The sequence below is a fragment of the Bubalus bubalis genome, chromosome 9 (assembly GCF_019923935.1).
Source record: "Bubalus bubalis isolate 160015118507 breed Murrah chromosome 9, NDDB_SH_1, whole genome shotgun sequence".
Classification (NCBI taxonomy): Eukaryota; Metazoa; Chordata; class Mammalia; order Artiodactyla; family Bovidae; genus Bubalus; species Bubalus bubalis.
The window spans coordinates 66,689,032-66,709,465 of NC_059165.1; the positions used below are offsets into that span (position 1 = coordinate 66,689,032).

The window sequence follows — 20,434 nt, forward strand, 5'->3', positions numbered from 1 at the left end:
ACCCCAGACCTGTGCAGTTCTGGCGCTGAAGGGATCCCCAGGTCACCACACCCCAGCATGAGCACGTGCAGGTTTCAGAGTGAGGTTTAATGCTGTGTGTGTCTGAAGGGTTGCTGCTGAACCATGAAAGACACTGGGATTCTTGGCCTTCGGAAGAGAAGAATTCAATCCAGGGCCAGAGACGAGGCTTGATCGCTCAGAGCATTTGTGTAATAAAGTTTTATTAAAGTATAAAAGAGATAGAGAAAGCTTCTGAGATAGACATCACAAGGGGGCAGAAAGAGTGCCCCCTCACTAGCGTTAGCAATGGAGTTAGATACTTTTCATTAGTTACTACAGTGAATCGAAAGAATGTCTGGAGGTTGTAAAGACCTCACTAGACCCACTCCCATAATTTACATTTTAAGATAACAGGATTAGCCAGAAGGTTTTTTCCAGAATCTGTCCTCAAGCAGGATACATTATTATTATATAATCCTAAGGAATGTAGGGAGAAGGCAATGGCACCCCACTCCAGCACTCTTGCCTGGAAAATCCCATGGACAGAGGAGCCTGGTGGGCCGCAGTCCATGGGGTCGCTAGGAGTCGGACACGACTGAGCGACTTCACTTTCACTTTTCACTTTCACGCATTGGAGAAGGAAATGGCAACCCACTCCAGTGTTCTTGCCTGGAGAATCCCAGGGACGGGGGAGCCTGGTGGGCTGCCGTCTATGGGGTCGCACAGAGTCGGACACGACTGAAGCGACTCAGCAGCAGTAGCAGCAGCAGCACCGCTATCAACGTTGTCGTTATGGAAAACGGCCACAAGGAGGCAGCATTTCTTCATGCCCCTTTTTTCTTTTTCTTTCTGTGCAATTTCATTTTGATCTTTTATTGGAATAGAGTTGCTTTCCAATGTTGTGTACAGGAGCTTTATTAAGTTATGCGTAAATGCATACCTATTTTTTTCAGGTTCTTTTCCCCATATACAGAAGATCCTAAAAAGTACCGAGAAGCTAGAATCAGAGAAGAGAATAAAAATGCAGCAAGAGGTGGTGGAAAAGCGAAAGTGAAGTCGCTCAGTCGTGTCTGACTCTTTGGGACCCCATGGACTGCAGCCTACCAGGGTCCTCCGTCCATGGGATTTTCCAGGCAGGAGTACTGGAGTGGGTTGCCATTTCCTTCTCCACGGGATCTTCCTGACCCAGGGATGGAACCTGGGTCTCCCTCGTTGTAGGCAGACACTTGAGGGCAGATGCTTTTGCCATCGGAGCCACCAGGGAAACCACCCTGACCCACCAGGGAAACTAATGCAAAATCCAAGAAATGTAATCCTGTAGAAGCAGGGCTCTACAAATTTAAAGCACGAAAACTGGATTCCAGAATTCCTTATAGTGGGCACATTTTCCCTAATAAGCTGCCGGAGAAGCCACCCACTGTGCCTATTGGCTTTGATTTTGAAATGGAGGACAGAACCAAACAGAGAAAAACAAAGAGGGTATTGGAAGATAAACACTTTAAATTTATGTGAAGCCTTGCCCTTATCTATCTTGTTCGATGTTCTGGGTGTTCCTAAAGAGAAAGCAATTCCACTCACTGTCCCAGGACTCCTGCCTTTGTTTGGAGGAAGAGAACCCAAAACCCACCCAAGAAGATGAGGATGAGGAGAAGCCAGGAGTGATAAAAGCTCAACAATTACCCCATGATGGAGCACCCCACTCCAGTACTCTTGCCTGGAAAATCCCATGGACAGAGGAGCCTGGTGGGCTGCAGTCCATGGGGTCGCAAAGAGTCAGACACGACTGAGCAACTTCACTTTCACTCTTCACTTGCATGCATTGGAGAAGGAAATGGCAACCCACTCCAGTGTTCTTGCCTGGAGAATCCCAGGGACGGGGGAGCCTGGTGGGCTGCTGTCTATGGGGTCGCACAGAGTCGGACACAACTGAAGCAACTTAGCAGCAGCAGCAGGAGTACCTTTTAAGCCCAAAATCCCAGTGAGGAGAACTGTGGAAATATGCCCTTTCTCTTTTGATTCAAAAAAGTCACTTACAGAAGGAGAAGGAAATAAAACAACTGCAGAAAGGGGAGTTGCCTAAGTTCTAGGCACTTCCTTCACCTCATTCTCCTACCATTAACCTGCAGGAGAAGAAGATGAAGGACACAACTCAGGTTGAGCCTTCTGCTTGGAGCCTGGCAGAAGAGGTGCCTGAAGGCACAGACCTGGGTTCTCTTCTTGCCCCGGTGACAAGAAGGCTCCTCCTGATGTGATGGAAAGAGCAACTCTGGTTCCTGGATGGTGTCTGTAGCCAAGTCTAGCGGTGGAGTCGACTGGAGAACTTGGGTAGTACCCACATAGCCAAGGGCCACTCACTTACAGTAATTTCTGTTGCTTCCATCCTCCTCCTCTTTTTAACATATGTCAGAATATATAGTTGATTTAGTTTGTAATTTAGTCACTGAAAGTATAATTTTTGCTGCTTTTATCCTTCACTTTTTATATTTAAATTTAAAAATAAAAATACTTGATTTAGTTTATAGTTTGATTGTCTGATTCCTTCCTCTTCTCTGTGCAAAATGAATTTAGAGTTAAGGAGCTCTTTGCTCTGAGGAGGGAGTCTCGTTAGCTGCCTGATGGGGAAGAGACTTGACTGATGTGTCCCTCACTGAGGCCAACTTCAAGGTGAACTGCTGTTCAGGCACCTTCTTCCCTTGTTGGGAACGCTGAGCAGGATACGTTTTAAGTCCTCCTGTGACCTGGGCTGGAATCAATATGTTTGTCTTACTGAAAATTTTAAAAGGCAGTTCCATACTCCTCTCAACAGTGATTCTTAGCATTTACATCTCATCAGCACCGTACGTGTTCACAAGGAGACATGATTTCTTCATGACCTACTCCTGTTGACTAGAATAACCACAGCCTTAGGGTTACTCCTAGTACATGGTTTCTTCTGGCACATGCCAGAAGCCTATCTCATTAGTCCTTGTTGTGTTGTTTTTTTTTTTTTTTAAGAAACTTAATGTTTTCTTCTTTTGGAGGATAGTTGACTTACAATGTTGTGTTTGTAGGTGTAGAGATTCTGCATCAGTTATCCCCATACACATATGGATTCACCTTCGTTTTCTTCCACATACAGTTATTATAGAGTGTGCAGTACACTACCCTTTGTAAAGGAGGTCCGCGTTGATTCTATATTCTATATGAATTTGTGACTGTAAATTAATCCCAACCTCCTGATTTATCCCTTCCACCCACTACTCCCCTTCAGTAACCATGTTTGTTTCCTAAGACTGTGTGTGTATTTCACTTTTATAAAATAGCTCATTGATATCAGTTTCATCTTCTGAAATACTTCACTTACTATGATTGTTCTAGATTAATATATGGTTGTTCTATGGTTTATTCCTATAAATGGCATTATTTTTTTCCTGGCTGAATCATATTCCATTCTATGCATATATGACTTTTTTATTTATTCATCTGTCCATGTACATTTTGGTTACTTTCATGTCAGCTGTTGTAAATGCTGCTGCAATGCATTCTTGTTGTTGTTCAGTCATTACTTCTATCTTGAAAAACCGAGACAGTCCCCATGAGACACTCAGTCCCCATTCCCCTCCCTCAGCCCCTGGCACCTACCATCCTGTTTTCCGTGTCTAGGGAACCGACTGCTCTAGGGACCTTCTATGAGTGGACTCAAACATCATTTGTTCTTCTGTATCTGGCTTATGTCACTGAGCATAATGCCCTCAGGCTTCATCCAGGCTGTAGCCTGTGTTGGAACTGCCTTCCTTTCATGCTGGACAACGTTCATGGTCTGCTCGTCCGTTTTTCTCTGGAGGAAACATGGAATATCTACATTCATCTCTCATGTCTTATAATGTCTGTGGGCAACTTCAGAAAGTCCCATGACCCAAAAGTCATTCATCATTAACTACTTTATAGACTTTTTTATTTTGAAATCCACCAAAGCGCAGAAGAAGGGAAGAATGTATGTGAGCTTCACCTGTGTTTAGGGTATTCATTTTATTCCTGGTGTGTGCTTTGCGTGTGCTTGCGCCTGTTAGCGGACATGTGCTGTGCGTGTGCACGGTGTTGTGTAGGTGCGCAGTGGCATATGTGTGCGGGGCGGGGTGGGGTGGGGGGAGCTAGTAGTGGGTCATGGGCTTGGGGCTTGGGGCCAGAGGTGGGCAGGCAGGCGCAGGTGGGAGCTCCCCGTGGGTTCTCTGCTCTGATGGCGTCTATGCCCCACCTCTTTCCGCATTCCCGCTTGGATGCAGCGCGGTGCCCTGTGGGCGTCAGCCCCAGCACGAAGTCACCTGACTGGGAGCCTAGGAGGTGTCAACCCCTCTTGCCCCCACCCTGCGGGGAAGCAGGACCTGAGCGCGCTCCATCCCTAATTGACCATTAGGATAGTCGGACCCGCTCTCCCCGCCCGACCCTGCAGGACTGTCCTTCCTGGGCGCAAGGGGCAGCGCCTCCTGCCGGAAGCCTGGGACGCTGTAGCCCGGCCACTTCCAGTCCGTCCTTGCAGGGCACTGGGCTGCACTCCACGAAGTTCCTGGCTGTCGCCTGGGCCCTGACCACCGCGTGGCTGCAGAACCTGGTACAGTTTTGTTTTGCCCGTTGAAATGTTTAGTGACAAAGCTTTTGTTCCGTTTCCTGATGTGGGTGAAGTGTGGAACCCGGTGATGATTTCTTCAAGAAAGGTACATCCTAGTTCCCACAGGCGGGTGAGCCCCCTGTCCAATGATGAGAGACCCAAGGTGCGCCTCCTGGGAGCGCAGCCCTGAGCTGCTTTGAACCTGACCAAGGTCTGTCTACTTGGTAGATTCAGACCTCTCCAAGTCCTGTCTACACTGATTATGTTTAGATGAGACCGTGTTCTTCTACAATGAGAACATTTACACCTGACTGTGTTCTCTGTGCAGTAGGACATGGAGACCTGGGTAGAGACCCGGCCTGGCCTCTGTCGTGGAAAACTCTGTGCCTGCGTCTGAATGTCAGTGCTCAGATGTCTGGGGTCTGGAGCTGAGGTGGGTTTCTCTGGGTAACCGCGGGGTTCCATGGCCCTCCCAGGGGTCAGTGCTGAGACAGGGCTCTTAGTCTTTCCCTCTGATGAGTTCACCTTCCCTGGGGCTCATCGAGACACCTCAGGCAGGCCACCTGGTTGTTGCTGTTCAGTCTCTGAGTCATGTCCAACTCTCTGTGACCCGATGGACTGCAGCACGCCAGGCTTCCCTGTCCTCCACTGTCTTCTGGTGCTTGCTCAAACTCACGTCTGTTGAGTCGGTGATGCCATCCAAACATCTCTTCCTCTGTCGTCCCCTTCTCCTCCTTCCTTCGATCTTTCCCAGCATCCGGGTCTTTTCCAATGAGTCACCTTTCCCATCAGGTGGCCAAAATATCGGAGCTTCAGCTTCAGCATCAGTCCTTCCATTGAACACCCAGGACTGATTTCCTTTAGGATGGACTGGTCTCCTTGCACTCCAAGGGACTCTCAAGAGTCTTCTCCAGCACCACAGTTCAAAAGCATCAATTCTTCGGCACTCAGGTTTCTTTATGGTCCAACTCTCACATCCATACATGACTATTGGAAAAACCATAGCTTTGACTATATGGACCTGGCTTGTTTACACACTGGGGGCCCGCCGACCACAGCCATGGTGTCCTGACTAATGGGATGTGTGACCCCATGTGGGGGTGTCTAGGGACTGTGTGAGTCTCACCCCATCTGTGTGGGTCAGAATCATGTGCAGAGGGAGACCATACACACAAAACTAAAAAAAAGGAAAGAGTACATGTGAGCTTCACTAATGTTAAGAATTAATGCTTTACAATATCATTTTATACAGACCTGTGCCTATTCCCTCTTTACCCCTGCAAGATTCCCCATCCCTGGGGCCCCTGGAGACTCCTCAGGTGAGCTACCTGGTGATTATTCCTATTCACCAGCACAAGCATGACAAGAAGAGAGCAGGTTTACCTGGGCAATTGATTGCAGGGCACATGGATCAGGCAAAAAGCCAGTGGGCAGCAGGTGAGGTTGCTGCTGTGATCTCCTTCCAGTAGACTGTCCTTACTCAACAGAGACCAGACCTGTCCCTCGTCTTCCAGCCCAGCATCTGGTGTGTTTTCACAGCACCTCAGCTGGACAAGAAAAGACTGAGACTGCCAGAACCAAGGTAGTGTGTTCAACATTATCATGACAGCTGTAAAAACAGTTAATATCACATAGAACCAGAGAGAAGAGAGGAGGACTTCTCTGGGACAGGTGTGGGGGAAGGAGACTGACCCTACACTCCTATCTACCAAGTCACGAGGTTATAGGAGCTCACTTGTTTTCACCATAGGGGCCCAACCAGCAGAGACCTGGTGTCCTAACCAAGGGTCTTGCCACCCCAGGTGCAGGGTCTGGGAGGGGGGATCACCCTAGAGACTGTGGACGTGTGACCCCAGGTGCAGGGTCTGGGGAAGGGGGTCACCCTAGAGACTGTGGATGTATGACTCCAGGTACAGGGTCTGGGAGGGGGGTCATCCTAGAGACTGTGGACGTGTGACTCCAGGTACAGGGTCTGGGGAGGGGGATCACCCTGGAGACTGTGAATGTGTGACCCCACGTGCAGGGTCTGGGGATTGTGTGGGTCTCCCCCCATCCACGTGGGTCCAGATCCTGTACCCGGAGACCTCATATGTGCTCTTTACCTCAGTGTGTCTTGTCCCCATGACTAATCTGTTGTCCTTTTTCTTCTCTCCATGTTGTCGCATTCACATGCGGTAGGCACCTTTGCGTGAGTTGCTGCTGTGCATTCCACTGAGTGAAAGAAAACCTTCGGTGGTGTCGGTCGTATTAATATCGTAGCATGTCGTATATCTAATTCATAGGGTCACCACTGTCTGCTGTCCTCTAGACCGAGTTCATGTAATTTATTTTGTAATTTATTGTTGTTTTATATTGGGGTAGAGTTGATTTCCAATGTTATGTTTGTTTTAGGTGTACATGAACTTGATTCAGTTATGCATAGATGTGTATCTATTCTTTCTCTGTTTTTTTTCCCTCATATAGGTTATTACAGTTTGTTCAGTAGAGTCCCCAGTTCTATTCAGTAGGTCCTTTTTATTTATCCACTTGGTATATATTAGTGTGTATATTTTCATCCCAAACTCTTAATTTATCTGTCCCTTCTAACTTTCCTTCAATAATCATAATTTGATTTTCTCAGTCTGTGAGTCTGCTTCTATTTTGTAAATTAGTTCATTGGTATGAACTTATAGATTCCACCTGTATGTGATATCTTAGGATATTTGTCCTTTTCTCTCTGAAAAGTATTTATAGTATGATAATTTCTTGGTATATCCAGGCTGCTGCCAATATCCTTATTTAGTTCTGTTTCATGGCTGAGCAGCATTCCAGTGTACAGATGTTCCACATAGTCTTCATTTTTCAGTCAATGGACATTTTGGTGGATTCTGTGTCTTGGCTATTGCAATAATGCTGCCCTGAAAATCAAGGTGCACATGTCATTTTGAATGGTGATTTTCTCTGGACCTAAGTGAGGAATGGGATCGCAGGATCATATGATACCTCTGTGTTTAGTGTTTCAAGGAATCTCCGTGCAGTTTTCCATCATGGCTTTACCATTTACATTCCCACCGAGACTGAGGGAGGATTTTTTTTTCTGTACATTCTCTGCAGTAATTACTCTTTGAGATCTTTTCGATGATGACCATTGTGGCCAGTGTATTCGAGGTATCACCTTGTAGTTTTGTTTGGCATTGATTTAATAATTACTAATGTGGACTATCTTTCCATGTGCTTTTATTTTTATTTTACATCTTGTGAGAACAATTTACCTCTTCAATCTGGCTTCTTGAAAGTTGGTCCTGTTTGGAATTTTTTTCCCCAGTGATTTACTCCAGGACATTTCTTGAGGGCAGGTGTTATTTACCTGCCCTCTCAGACCGTCATTTACAAGCCTTCTCGGACTTGTGACTATTATGAGCCCTTTAGCATCTGTTTTAAGGTGTATATATTGATCTGAACCAGCTAATTATTCCCTGTCCCTCTGCCTTTATTTTTTGGTAACCATGAGTTTGTTTTCTATGAGGCTGTTTTTCTTTTGTAAAGAAGTTTATTTGTATCCGTGTTTAGATTCCACAGAAAGTAACATGCTATAACTTGTCTTTGTCTATCTCATTTACTTCACTTAGTATGATCATCTCTAGTTTCTTCCCGGCATTATTTCATCCTTCTTTAGGTCTGAGTAATATTGCATTGTGTACATGTGCCCCATTTTCTGCCTTCGTTCATCTGTCCTGTACACTTAATTTGCTTCCGTGTCTTGGTTATTGTACATAGTGCTGCCATGATCTTTTGGTGCAGGTGTCTTGTTAAATTTTGTTTTCCTCTGGATCTGTGCCTAGGTATGGGATTGCTGGGTCACTGGGTACTTCTGTGTTTAGTTTTTCAAAAACTTCCATAATGTTCTGCCTAGTGGGTGTACTGACTTACATTCCCCCCAACAGTGTAGGAGGAGTCCCTTTTCTCCACACCCTCTGCAGGCTTGATTGTTGTAGGATTTTCGATGTGGTCATTCTGATCAACGTGAGGTGATACCTCATTGTACATTTGATTTGCCTTTCTCTAAGAACTAGTGATACTGAGCATCGTTTCATGTGCTTTATGGCCATCTCTATGACTTCTTTGGAGAAATGTGCATTTATTCTTTGGCCGACTTTTTGTTGGGTTGTTTGTTTTTTGGTATTGAGCTGTACTGCTGCTAAGTCACTTCAGTCGTGTCCGACTCTGTGCGACCCCATAGATGACAGCCCACCAGGCTCTGCCGTCCCTGGGATTCTCCAGGCAAGAACACTGGAGTGGGTTGCCATTTCCTTCTCCAATGCATGAGAGTGAAAAGTGAAAGTGAAGTCGCTCAGTCGTGTCCGACTCTAGCGACCCCATGGACCGCAGCCCCCCAGGCTCCTCTGTCCGTGGGATTTTCCAGGCGAGAGCACTGGGGTGGGTGCCGTTGCTGTACTAGCGGTTTGTATGTGTTGAAGAGAAATTCCCTATAGGTGTCTTTGTTTGCAAGAATTTTTTTCCATTCTGAGGGTTGTTTTTTTCTTTCACTGATGGTTTCCTTTGCTGTGCAGATGGTTTTAATGTTTATTAGGTCCCATTTGTTTATTTTTGTTTTCTTTTCATGATTCTATGAGGTGGATCAGAAAAGAACTTGCTGCATTTTATGTCAAGGTATGTGCTCTTTTCCTCAAGAGTTTCATAGTATTTGTCCTTTTATTTAGGTCTTTAACCTATTCTGAGTTTATTTTTGTGTATGGTGTTAGGGAGCGTTCTAATCTCATTCTCATTTTCATTGCTAAGGAACTGCCCTGTGTCCTCCACCGTGGCTGCTCCCAATTTCCATTCCCAGCATCAGTGTAGGAGGGTTCCCTTTGCTCTACACCCTCTCCAGCACTTATTGTTTGTAGTTGCCTCCTGTGGCCATTGTGACTGGTGTGGGGTGATACCTCCTTGAAGTTTTGATTTGCATTTCTCTCATGTTTAGTGATGTTGACATCTTTACATGTGATTTTTTAAAACAGTGTGAGTTAAACTTACTTATTCAAATTGGCTTCTTGAACGCCTGCTCTGTTTTTAATTTTTTTCTGTTGACCTCCCCTAGGACACTTCTTGAGGGCAGGTGTTTTTTCCTTACAGCCCACAGGCCTAGTGACTAAGTGCCCGTGAGCAAAGGTTTCAGTTATTGTTGCGGGAAACGGCCATGAGGGGCAGCATGCCTTTGGGCCCCTCCCTGGTTACCGGGGGAACCAGAATCCTTTTCCTGGATTGTCCATTAGAGTGGCACGTGCCAGAACACCCAAGGCTTGTGTCCCATTCCTTCTTCCTCCCTTACCCCTTTCCCCTGGACACATTCCAGTTCCTGAAGCACCACTCTGTGGCGGGTGCTTTAATCATAGGTGGGGTGACCCTAAGGAAGGAGGCTGGAGGTGGGAACCCCATCACCTGGAAACATGGAGCCCAGGGGGCTTTTCACAGCTCTTCCAGCCCAGAGGCTCCACATCCTGTGGGTGCAGTAGGTGTAGTTTCTCTGCAGGAGGACTCGCCTGGATCTGGAGATTGTGGGCCGGTGCAGAGGGGAACAGGCACACCAGGTCCATGGGGAAGGGCTCATTGGCTGGCATATCCTCCCCAGCTCCTTCAGCCCCAAGACGGTCCTTCCAAGGGACCCAAGCCTGCCCGGGCTTCAGGGATGTGACAGCAGCCCAGGTCACTAAGGCCTGAAGGGAAGAGAGTCAGCATTCTCTTTTTGTAATTTGTATTGGTGTAGAGTGACTTACAATGTTGTAGGGTGTGTTTGTTTGTTTCAGGTGGACAGCAACACAATTCACTTAAGCATAGCTGTGTACATGTCCTTTTTTTGGTTCTCTTCCCATATAGTTTATTATGCAGTGTTGATTAGGAGTCCTCATCCCATAGTGGGTTTTTGTTGATTATTTTACAAAGAGTCGTGTGTGTATGTTCACCTCCACCTTCTCATTTCCTTTGCCCACCACCTTTTCCTTTTGGTAACCATAGGTGCTTTGCTATGTTGTGAGGCCGGTTCTGTTTGGTAAAGAAGTTCATTTGTATCCAGTTTTAGCATCCACCTCCAAGAGATATCATATGATAGTTGCCTTCCTTTGTCTTACTTACTTCACTTGGTGTGATGTCTCTACTTCCTTTCTTGTGGCTGGACATAGCGTAATGTCACCCTTCATCCATGTCTTGGCTATTGTACATAATACTGCCATGAACATCGGGGCGCGCCTGTCTTTTTAAGTGATGGTTTGCCCTGGACCTGCGCCCAGGAATGGGACTGCTGTGCCTGTGGTTTTCTGCTCTGTTTTCATGACCTTTGTGCTGTTCTCCTTTGTGGATTTCCTGACCGCCAACAGCTAGGAGGGTTCTTTTCCTCCATTTGCTCTCCAGCATTTATTGTTGTAGACTTTCTATGATGACCTTTCTGACCTGTGTAAGATGATGCCCCGTTGTACTTCTGATCCACAGCTCTAATACTTACAGATGCTGAGCATCTTTTCATGTGCTTCATGGCCATCTCTATGTCTTCTGTGGGCGAAGGTCCATTTAAATCTTGTGTCCCATTTGACTGGGGTGTTTCTTTGATTTCGAGGTGCATAAGCTGTTTTGGAGATAAATTCCTCGTGGGTGTCTTTGTTTGCACATGTGAGTTCCATTTTGAGGTTTGTCTTTTTGTTCTATTTTTCATGATGCTAAGAGGTGGGTCAAGAAAAAATTGCCGCATTTTGTGTCAAAGTATGTTCTGCTTTTTCCCTTAAGAGTTTCATATTATCTGTCCTTTTATTTAGGTCTCTATTTGGAGTTTATTTTTGTGTATGCTGTTAGGCAGTGTTCTAATTTCATTCTTATGACCATTTCTTAAAAACCCTGCACCCTGTTCTTCGTAGTGGCTGTAATCTTTTCACTAGCAGTATGGGAGAGTTCCCTTTTTCCACACTTTCTCCAGCATTTATTGTCAACTTTTGGACAATGGTCACTGTGAACCGTGTGAGGAAATACCTCATTGTAGTTTTGATTTGCATGTCTCTAATATTTAGTAAGGTTGACATCTTTTCATGTGATTCTTTGAAAGGCTGTGAGTTAAACTTACCTCTTGAAACTGGCCACCTGAATGCCTGCCCTGTTTTGAATGTGTTTTTCAGGGCACCCAGGACATTTCTTGAAAGCGGGTATTTGTTACTTACAGCCCCTTGATGCTTGTGCATATTAAATACCCAGCAGCACTGCCTTTCATGGTGTTGTTAAATTAAAAGGCGCATGCTCCACAAAGGGGCAGCACTTCTTCATGTTCCACTGTTCTTTTTTTTCCCCCTGTAATTTCCTTGTTATTTTATGTTGGAATATTGTTGATTTCTGATGTGTTTGTTTCAGTTGTACAGATACATGATTCAGTTATGCATAGATGTTTATTTACTCTCTTTGGGTTCATTTTCATGTATAGGTGATTACAATGTGTTCATCAACTTTCCTATGCTATTCAGTAGTTACTTTTTGATTATCTATTTTATATATATTACTGTGTATATGTTAATTCCAAACTCTTAACTTCTCCCACTTATTTCCGAAGTTTGGGAGCTCTGCAGAGGGCAAGAAGTACTCCAGGTCCGTTGTGGAGGCACGCTGCCTGCCACATGCTCCCAGCTCCCTCAGCCCTAGGACACTCCAGCCTTGGTACCCAAGTCAGTCAGGCTCCAGGCATGTGACACCAGCCCAGGTCACTACGGCCTGAGGGGAATAGAACCAGCATTTCTTTTTCTGTATTTTTGTTTTTGCCCTATGATTTGAACTGGAGTATATAGGTGAATTACAATCTTGTGGGTTTTTTTTTTTCCTTTTCCATATCATGCAACTTGATTTTCTTGGTGACCAGAAGTTTCTTTTCTAAATCCATTAGGCTGTGTTTCTTTGGGAAAGAACTTCATTTATATCCATTTTTAGATTACACCTAGAGGGGATATCATATAATACTTCTCTCTCTGTCTCCCTTACTTCACTTGGAATGATCATCTCTACTTTATTTCCTGTGGCTGGATGGCATTATTTCTTACTTCCTTATCGTTGAGAAATATTGCATTGTGTACCTGTGCCCCATCTTCTGTTTCCATTCTTCTGCAATTTCTACATTTAGCTTGCTTCCCAGACTTGACTACTGTACGTTGTTGAGCCGAGATTTTAGGGGTTCCCATGTCTTTAAAATTTTTCATTTTCTCTGGGTTTATGCCCAAGTCTGGGACTGCTGAGGAGAAGGCAGTGGCACCCCACTCCAGTACTCTTGCTTGGAAAATCCCATGGACGGAGGAGCCTGGTGGGCTGCAGTCCATGGGGTCGCTAAGAGTTGAACACGACTGAGCGACTTCACTTACACTCTTCACTTTCATGCATTGGAGAAGGAAATGGCAACCCACTCCAGTGTTCTTGCCTGGAGAATCCCGGGGACGGGGGAGCCTGGTGGGCTGCTGTCTCTGGGGTCGCACAGAGTCGGACATGACTGAAGTGACTTAGCAGTGGCAGCAGCAGCCATTCTGAAAACCAAGTCTGCTAGCAAAAGATGACTACAACCTTACTTTTTAAAGGTCTCTCCTTGTAACTGTTATACGTTTAGACAAGGAAATTGCTCGGGATCATATGTTGACAAGAAAAAAAATGTGTAATGACCAATAGCCACATTGAAGGTTAAAGAAAAGAAAGTGAAGTCACTCAGTCATGTCCAACTCTTTGCCACCCCATGGACTGTAGCCCACCAGGCTCCTCTGTCCATAGAATTTTCTAGGCAAGAGTACTGGAGTGGGTTGCCATTTCCTTTGCCAGGGGATCTTCCCAACCCAGGGATCGAACCTGGGTCTCCTGCATTGCGGGCAGACGCTTTACCGTCTGAGCCACCAGGGAATCCCTTGAGGGTTAAGACCTATGCAGATAAACCTAGACAACTGGCTACCTGGCTACAAGTCCCCTCAAAGTCTTAGGTTTAAATTAGGATTCAGGCTTAATTTTTTCTAATTTGTCTATTAATGTTCAAGTTGTCATTCCTCCGACTATTTCTGAGTCCGAATGGCTGCATCCATTTGGACGGGATGACCCAAGCACTGACCCTATCTGGACCACAATCAAAATCATCATCACACATAACTTGGTTCTTACTCCTTCTTTGACCCCTAGTTACAATAACTCTTTTACTGATCTATGACCTCTGTTTTCTTAAACTACCTGTTAAGACTTGTCTCCTCCAGATGACAACAGTTACATCAAGATAATAATGATGTGGAGAGAAAACCCACATCTCCAAAGAGATTACAGCCACTCCTCCAAACAGATCCTGTGGGGATAACCACAAAAGTCACTCTGGGGCCCCTTAATAACACAGGGCAAGAGCTCCGTGACCCTGATTAGATAGGGTCTATGAGTCCCATGTCAGCATTGAAGAAGTTACAAAAGATTACCATCTGTCCCTCATCACCTCAATAAAGATTTCTTGGGGTTCATGTCTCTCAAGAAAAATTTGAAGTAGGAGATAGATGGGCCCCTGGGCTTAACAGCTGGTGATTGTCAAACAGAGCAAAACTGAGGATATGTCCTTAGCCAGACAACAAGAACACCTATTTCCCTTTCTCCATTGATACGGAGGAAATAAAATGATGGGGGAATTTGTTGCAGTGAAAAGGAGAAGAGAAAAAAAGAAGAGTGAGTTTTTTTTATTTTCTTTCCTGAGACCAAAGAAGATAAAGAGAACAGTGAGCAGGCCTGAGCATTCCTCGTTTTGTTTTTTTCCTTTTTACTTTAGCGGCTCCTAACTGTGCATGTCCGTAACTTTGTTTTTCTGCTCCCTAACTCTGCAGGAGCGGCGCTTCACACCTACTGTCCGTTGCTTACCCTTACGACACCTTCCCCTTGTGGTTACACATCAGAAAGAAGGCTGCAGAGCCAACGAGCTGCCAGCCTCAATTGCCGGGTTGCTGATGCCAGCCTATGACTGTTTTTAAGAAGATTCTAACAGTTGTTCCTCATCACCAGCCCCTCACTGGGAGCCTTGCCCTATATGAGCCCCTAGACGCCTCATGGCAGGTGCGGGGCACAGTTCTTGGGGCATTAGCCTTCTGGGTTGCCCTGTCCACTGGCTGAGGATTAAAGCCACCTTTCTGTTTCCTCCAAGCTCTGTCACCTTATTTTTTTATTCAGCTTCGGTGGACAGAGAAAGCTAAGATTTTGGCCAGCAACACTTCTGTGTTATTTTTAAGTAGCCCTCCATGCATTCTCCTAAGTATGCCGTGAACAGCGTGCAAGAGCACTTTCTCTCCACACCCTCTCTAGCATTATTCTTTAAGATGTTTTGAGATCACCAATCTGATGAATATGAATGCTTACCTCATTGGACTTTTGATTTGCATTTCTCTAGTCATTAGTGAGGCTAAGCATCTTTTTACGTGCCTATCTGCTATCTGTAGGCTTTCCTAGGAGAAGTATCCCTTTCAATCTTTGGCCCATTTTTTTTTTCTTGGTTTGTATGTATTTTTGATATTGAGCCACATGAGCTGTTTGTTTTGGAGGTGAATTCCTTGTGAGTTTCTTCTTTTGCAAATATTTCTTCCTATTCTGAGGGTTGTCCTTGTCCTTCCTTGAGAGTTTTCTTTTGGTATGCAAAACTTTTACGGTTAACTTGGTCCCATTTTCTGATTTGTGGTTTATTTTTCATTCTTCTAAGAGGTGGATCCACAAAGAACTTGCTGCATTCATGTCAAATTGTGTTCTGTTTATATTTTTCTCAAGAATTTCATAGTATCCATCCTTACAATTAGATTTTTAAAATCTATTTGGAGTTTATTTTTGCGTGTGGTGTTAAGGAGTATTCTAACCCCATTCTAAAGGAAGCTTCACAATGGCCTCCATAGTGGCTGTTACCAATTTACATCCCAAGCATCGGTGGAGGAGGGTTCCCTTGTTTCCACACCCGCTCCAGCAGTTACTGTTGTTACAGTGTTTGGCCGTGGCCATTCTGACTGGTGTGATGTGATACCTCGCTGTAGTTTAGCTTTGTATTTCTCTGATAAATAGTGGTGTTGACATCTTTTCTTGTGATTATTTTAAAGGGTGTGAGTTAAACTTCTTGAAATTGGCTTCATTGTTGCCTGCCTTGTTTTGAATTCTTTTCCTATGACCATCCCTAGGGCATTTCTTCATGCCTTAGGAGGGCAGGTGTTTTTTACTTTGTGAAATGAAATTATCTCCTGCCATATTAATAAACAAGAAATGTCACAGCCATCAGCGATTTCTGGCCTCCAAATGTGAATGAGGGCTCCTCAAACTGCAATCCAGCGGATGCTGCTGATTGCTGAGGAGCTGGGGGACTGCAAGAAGCAAGGTGAACAGGAAACAGCTGGGGGAATGCAAGAAGCAAGGTGAACAGTTGGCCCCAGACAGCTGAGGCGCATAAGGAATGAGTGAGCGCAGCGAGCCCAGAGGCTTGCATCTTCCCATACACAGAAAGCTAAATTCCTTAACTTGATATCTGATCTTTGCTGTTCAGACTGCCTGCTCCCTTTGTTGCAAACTTGTATATAACCTGACTCCCCCTCCTGCCTCCTTGGAGCAGTTTTCTCAGAGCTACTGAGATGCTGTCTCCCAGGCTTGGAGTTGTAAACATTCCCACCAAGTAAAATAGCTTTCTACTTTCAGGTTCAGTTCAGTTCAGTCGCTCAGTCGTGTCCCACTCTTTGCGACCCCATGAATCGCAGCACGCCAGGCCTCCCTGTCCATCACCAACTCCCGGAGCTTACTCAAACTCATGTCCATCGAGTCGGTGATGCCATCCAGCCATATCATCCTCTGTCTTCCCCTTCTCCTCCTGCCCGCAATCCCTCCCAGCATCAGAGTCTTTTCCAATGAGTCAACTCTTCGCATGAGGTGGCCAAAGTACTGGAGTTTCAGCTTCAGCATCAGTCCTTCCAATAAACACCCAGGACTGATCTCCTTTAGAATGGACTTTCAGGTTATGAAACTTTCAGGTTATGGCTATATATTTTAGTTGACAACTTACAGACCTTGAATCCTTGTGAATGTTAAATGCCCAGCAGGCCTGCTCTTCATGGTGCTGTTACACGTTACTGGCCACAAGGAGGCAGCACGTCTTCATGCAGCACTCTTTTTTTTTTTTGTTTTAACTGTAATTTCCTTGTTTTCTATTGGAATATAATTGATTTCTAATGTTGTGTTTGTTTCAGATGTACAGGAACTCGATTCAGTTATATTAATACATAGATGTTTAGCTATTTTTTTGTTTCTTTTTCACATATAAATGATCACAGTGTGTTCAATAAACTTCACTATGCTATTCAGTAAGTACTATTTGATATATATTAATGTGTGTGTGTATGTGTGTATATATATATATATTTATATTTAAGGGATTGTTACTTCCAGTCCCTTAAGTTATCCCACCTACATCTGGACGGCAACAGGCACTCCAGGATCGTTGTGTAGGCACACTGCCTGCCACATCCTCCCGGTTCCCTCAGCCCCAGGATGCTCCAGCTTTCAGACCCAAGCTAATCAGGCTCCAGGGATGTGACACCAGCCCAGGTCACTATGTCCTGAGGGAAACTGAGTCAGCACTTCTTTTTTGCTTTTGCTGTTCTTATCTCATCGTTTGAACTGGAGTGTATAGGTGAATTACAGTCTTGTGGGTGGTTTTTTTTTCCTTCTACCACAACCAGTTTCACTTCTACTAATACATATTGAGCTTTTGCATATAGGCTATTACAGAGTGGGGGGTGAGTGTCCTTGTGTTATAGAGTGGGTCCTGGTCATTTACTTTATAAATAGTAATGTGCATATATTAGTCTGAAGCAACTCATTTCTCCATGCCGCACATCTTTATATCTCGGTGATTCGAAGTTTCTTTTCTAAGTCTATGAGGCTCTGTCTCCGGGCAAGAAGTTCAATGGTATTCATCTTTAGATTACACCTAGAGGTGGTATCATATGATACTGATCCTTGTCTCTTCCTGTGTCCTTTACTTCACTCAGAATGATCATCTCTGCTTTCTCTCCTGTGGCCGGCCTTGGCATTATTTCCTATTTCTTTATGGTTGAGAAATATTGCATTGTGTACATGTACCCCATCGTCTGTATCAATTCAACTGTGCTTCTACAATTAGCTTGATTCCCAGTCTTGTTTATTGTACCTTATGGGGTCAAAATCACAGTTACCCATCTTTTTAAAAAAAATATTTTGGCTATATTCTCGTCCCCACCCCAGTCCAAACATGAGACACAAGTCTGCTTAGGCTCCAGGGATGGGATAGCAGCCCAAATTAGGGAGGTTGAAGGGAATAAACTGGGCATTGATGTTTTTCTTTTTGTTTAATGTCATGCTGAAGCCATGTCAGAGTACAGTCGATTTGCAGTTTTGTGCTTGCCGTTAGTGTACAGCCACCTGATTCAGTTATGACATGTACGTACAGCGTGTCTGTTCCTTTTTGGATTCTTTTGCCATAGAAGTTACGGCAGAAGCTCAAGCAAAGTTCTACTTGCTGAACATCCCGTCCTTCTTGAGCATCTATGACAGCTACAGATTTCTGGGTATATAAGGAAGGAAGGAAAGAGATAATCCTTTTGGATTATCTATTATGCATACAGATTTCTGTGTATATGTAAGTCCCTACCTCCAAATTCATCCCTGCCCTTTTTTTTTTTTATTGGAACCCTCTGTGTTTGAATTCTGAGTGTCTTTTGGGGTTGAAACTTAGTTCCTTTGTATTTTTTTAAGTTTTTCCTACAAGGGACATTGGAGAAGGCAATGGCAACCCACTCCAGTACTCTTGCCTGGAAAATCCCATGGACGGAGGAGCCTGGTAGGCTGCAGTCCATGGCGTCGATAGGAGTCAGACACGACTGAGTGACTTCACTTTCACTTTTCACTTTCAGGCATTGGAGAAGGAAATGGCAACCCACTCCAGTGTTCTTGCTTGGAGAATCCCAGGGACAGGGGAGCCTGGTGGGCTTCCGTCTATGGGGTCACACAGAGTCAGACATGACTGAAGTGACTTAGCAGCAGCAGCAGCAACAACAAGGGACATCAAAGACTGTTGTCTTCCTCAGCCTGACTGATTTTACTTAGTGTATGATTCTTCAAGGTCCATCCTCTTAGCGACCAGTGGCGTAATTTCATAATTTCAATGGTGCTTTTTTCATGGCTGAGTAATAGTCCACTGTCTATAAGTAACACACCTTCTTTAACCTTTAATCTGTCAGTGGACGTTTTGCAGGTTCTGTTTTAGCTCTCGCAAGCAAAGCTGCAGTGAATGTTGAGATGCACATGTTTTTATTGAATGATGACTTTCTCAGGATATTTGCCCAGCTGTGGGAATATCTGATCCTAGGACTGACTCTCTTAAGAGATTTTTTTTTTTTTTTAACATTCGGAGGCTGTGCTTTATAGTGGCGATTGTCGGTGTCCATTTCCACTGAACATGTAGTGGGGTTACCTCACCTGCCGACTCTCTCCTGCTTTTATTGTTTGTAGACTTGTGAGGATGGCCAGTCTGACTGGTGGGATTTGATTTGCCATTGTTTTGATTGGTATTCCTGCAGCAATTAGGGATGCTGTGCATCTACTCCCGGGGTGGAGGTTTGCTTTTGTTTTTTCTTGTTTCCTTGTGAGGAAAATTTACTGCGGCAATTGACTTCTTGAGACTCTGCTGTGTTTGAAATTTATTTCTGCAACCCCCACCCTGGGAGATTTCCTGTGGGCAGCTGTCATTAACAGAAACCCCAGGGCTTGTGAATTAGAGGTGCTGGTCAGCCTCTCTGGTCAAGTTGTAGTTACAGGAAATTTTTACAGGTGACTGCACTTTTTAAAGCACATCTCTGGTTCCTGGGCTGTGGATTAGAGTGAATTGTATCTGAGCAAACACCTAACGGCTTGTGTTTCACTACTTTTCCCCCATAAAGCATCACACACACACACACACACACACCAGAGTAATTACTACTGGGTCCACAGCACCCTGCTGAGTGTGCTTCCATGCCTAGGAGGCTGCACTCCAGAAAGGAGGCTTGAATTGGAAGGCCCAGCACGAGGGCATATTCAGGGTTCATAATATTTGCTCCCTAGTCCCTGGAGGGCTGGATCCTGCTGGGAAGTCTGGTCCAAGCCAGAACATATCAGACAGTAGATGTTTAAAAAGGGTTCAATGAAAGGTACCCTGCCAGGCTGTGTCAAACCAACCCTAGTCCAGCAATGGGACCTAAGTCTGCTTGGGCTCCAGGGATGGGGTAGCAGGTCCAGTCAGGGAGGTCGGGGGGAATACAGTAGGCACTGCTTCTCTTTCCTTCTCTTTAATATCATGCCGATGTTATACTGCAGTATGGTCTATTTGCAGTGTTCTGATTGTTGTCATATACAGCCGCCTGATTCAGGTATAACGTATCTATGAGATACGTCTATTCTTTTTTGGGTTTTTTGCCATAGAAGGTCAAACAGAGTGGTGAGCATCAGGTACTGGTGGATTATGTATCTCAGATACAGTTTTCTGTGTATTCAAAAAGGAAGGTAGGAGATAATTTCTGTGGATTCTCTCCTAGAGATACAGATTTCTGTGTATAAGTTAGAGGTATAGGTTCCCATGTATGTGGGGAAGGAAGGAAGGAAGGGAGAAAGGAAGAGGCTAATCCTTGGGAATTATTGATTACACATGCAGGTTTCTATGTCTGTGTTAGTTCAGATCTCCTAATTCATTTTCAGGCCCTTCGCATTCCTTTCTTTTTTCTTTTTCTTGGAACCCTTTGTTTGTGTTTGAAATCTCAGAGTTCCTTTGGGCTTATAAATTTGATACTTTGTATGTCTATTGATATTTTGCCT

At 44.8% G+C, this 20,434-nt stretch overlaps 1 long non-coding RNA gene and 1 other non-coding gene across 3 annotated transcripts in view; both read right to left on the minus strand.

Annotated features, from left to right (window-relative positions):
- Positions 1-684: 684 nt before the first annotated feature.
- Positions 685-20,434, minus strand: part of LOC123335087 — a 43,875-nt gene continuing 24,125 nt past the window's right edge. The window contains exons 3-5 of one of the 2 annotated variants that reach the window (XR_006553395.2): positions 5,969-6,194; positions 3,622-3,817; positions 685-979 (exon numbers count right to left, since the gene is read on the minus strand). This is a non-coding gene — a long non-coding RNA (uncharacterized LOC123335087). Of the gene's footprint in view, positions 980-3,621; positions 3,818-5,514; positions 5,573-5,968; positions 6,195-20,434 lie in introns of those variants that run through there. The other variant, XR_006553397.2, reaches the window with a different exon arrangement.
- Positions 13,397-13,468, minus strand: TRNAC-GCA. Its single transcript has one exon. It is a non-coding gene; the product is annotated as a tRNA-Cys (tRNA).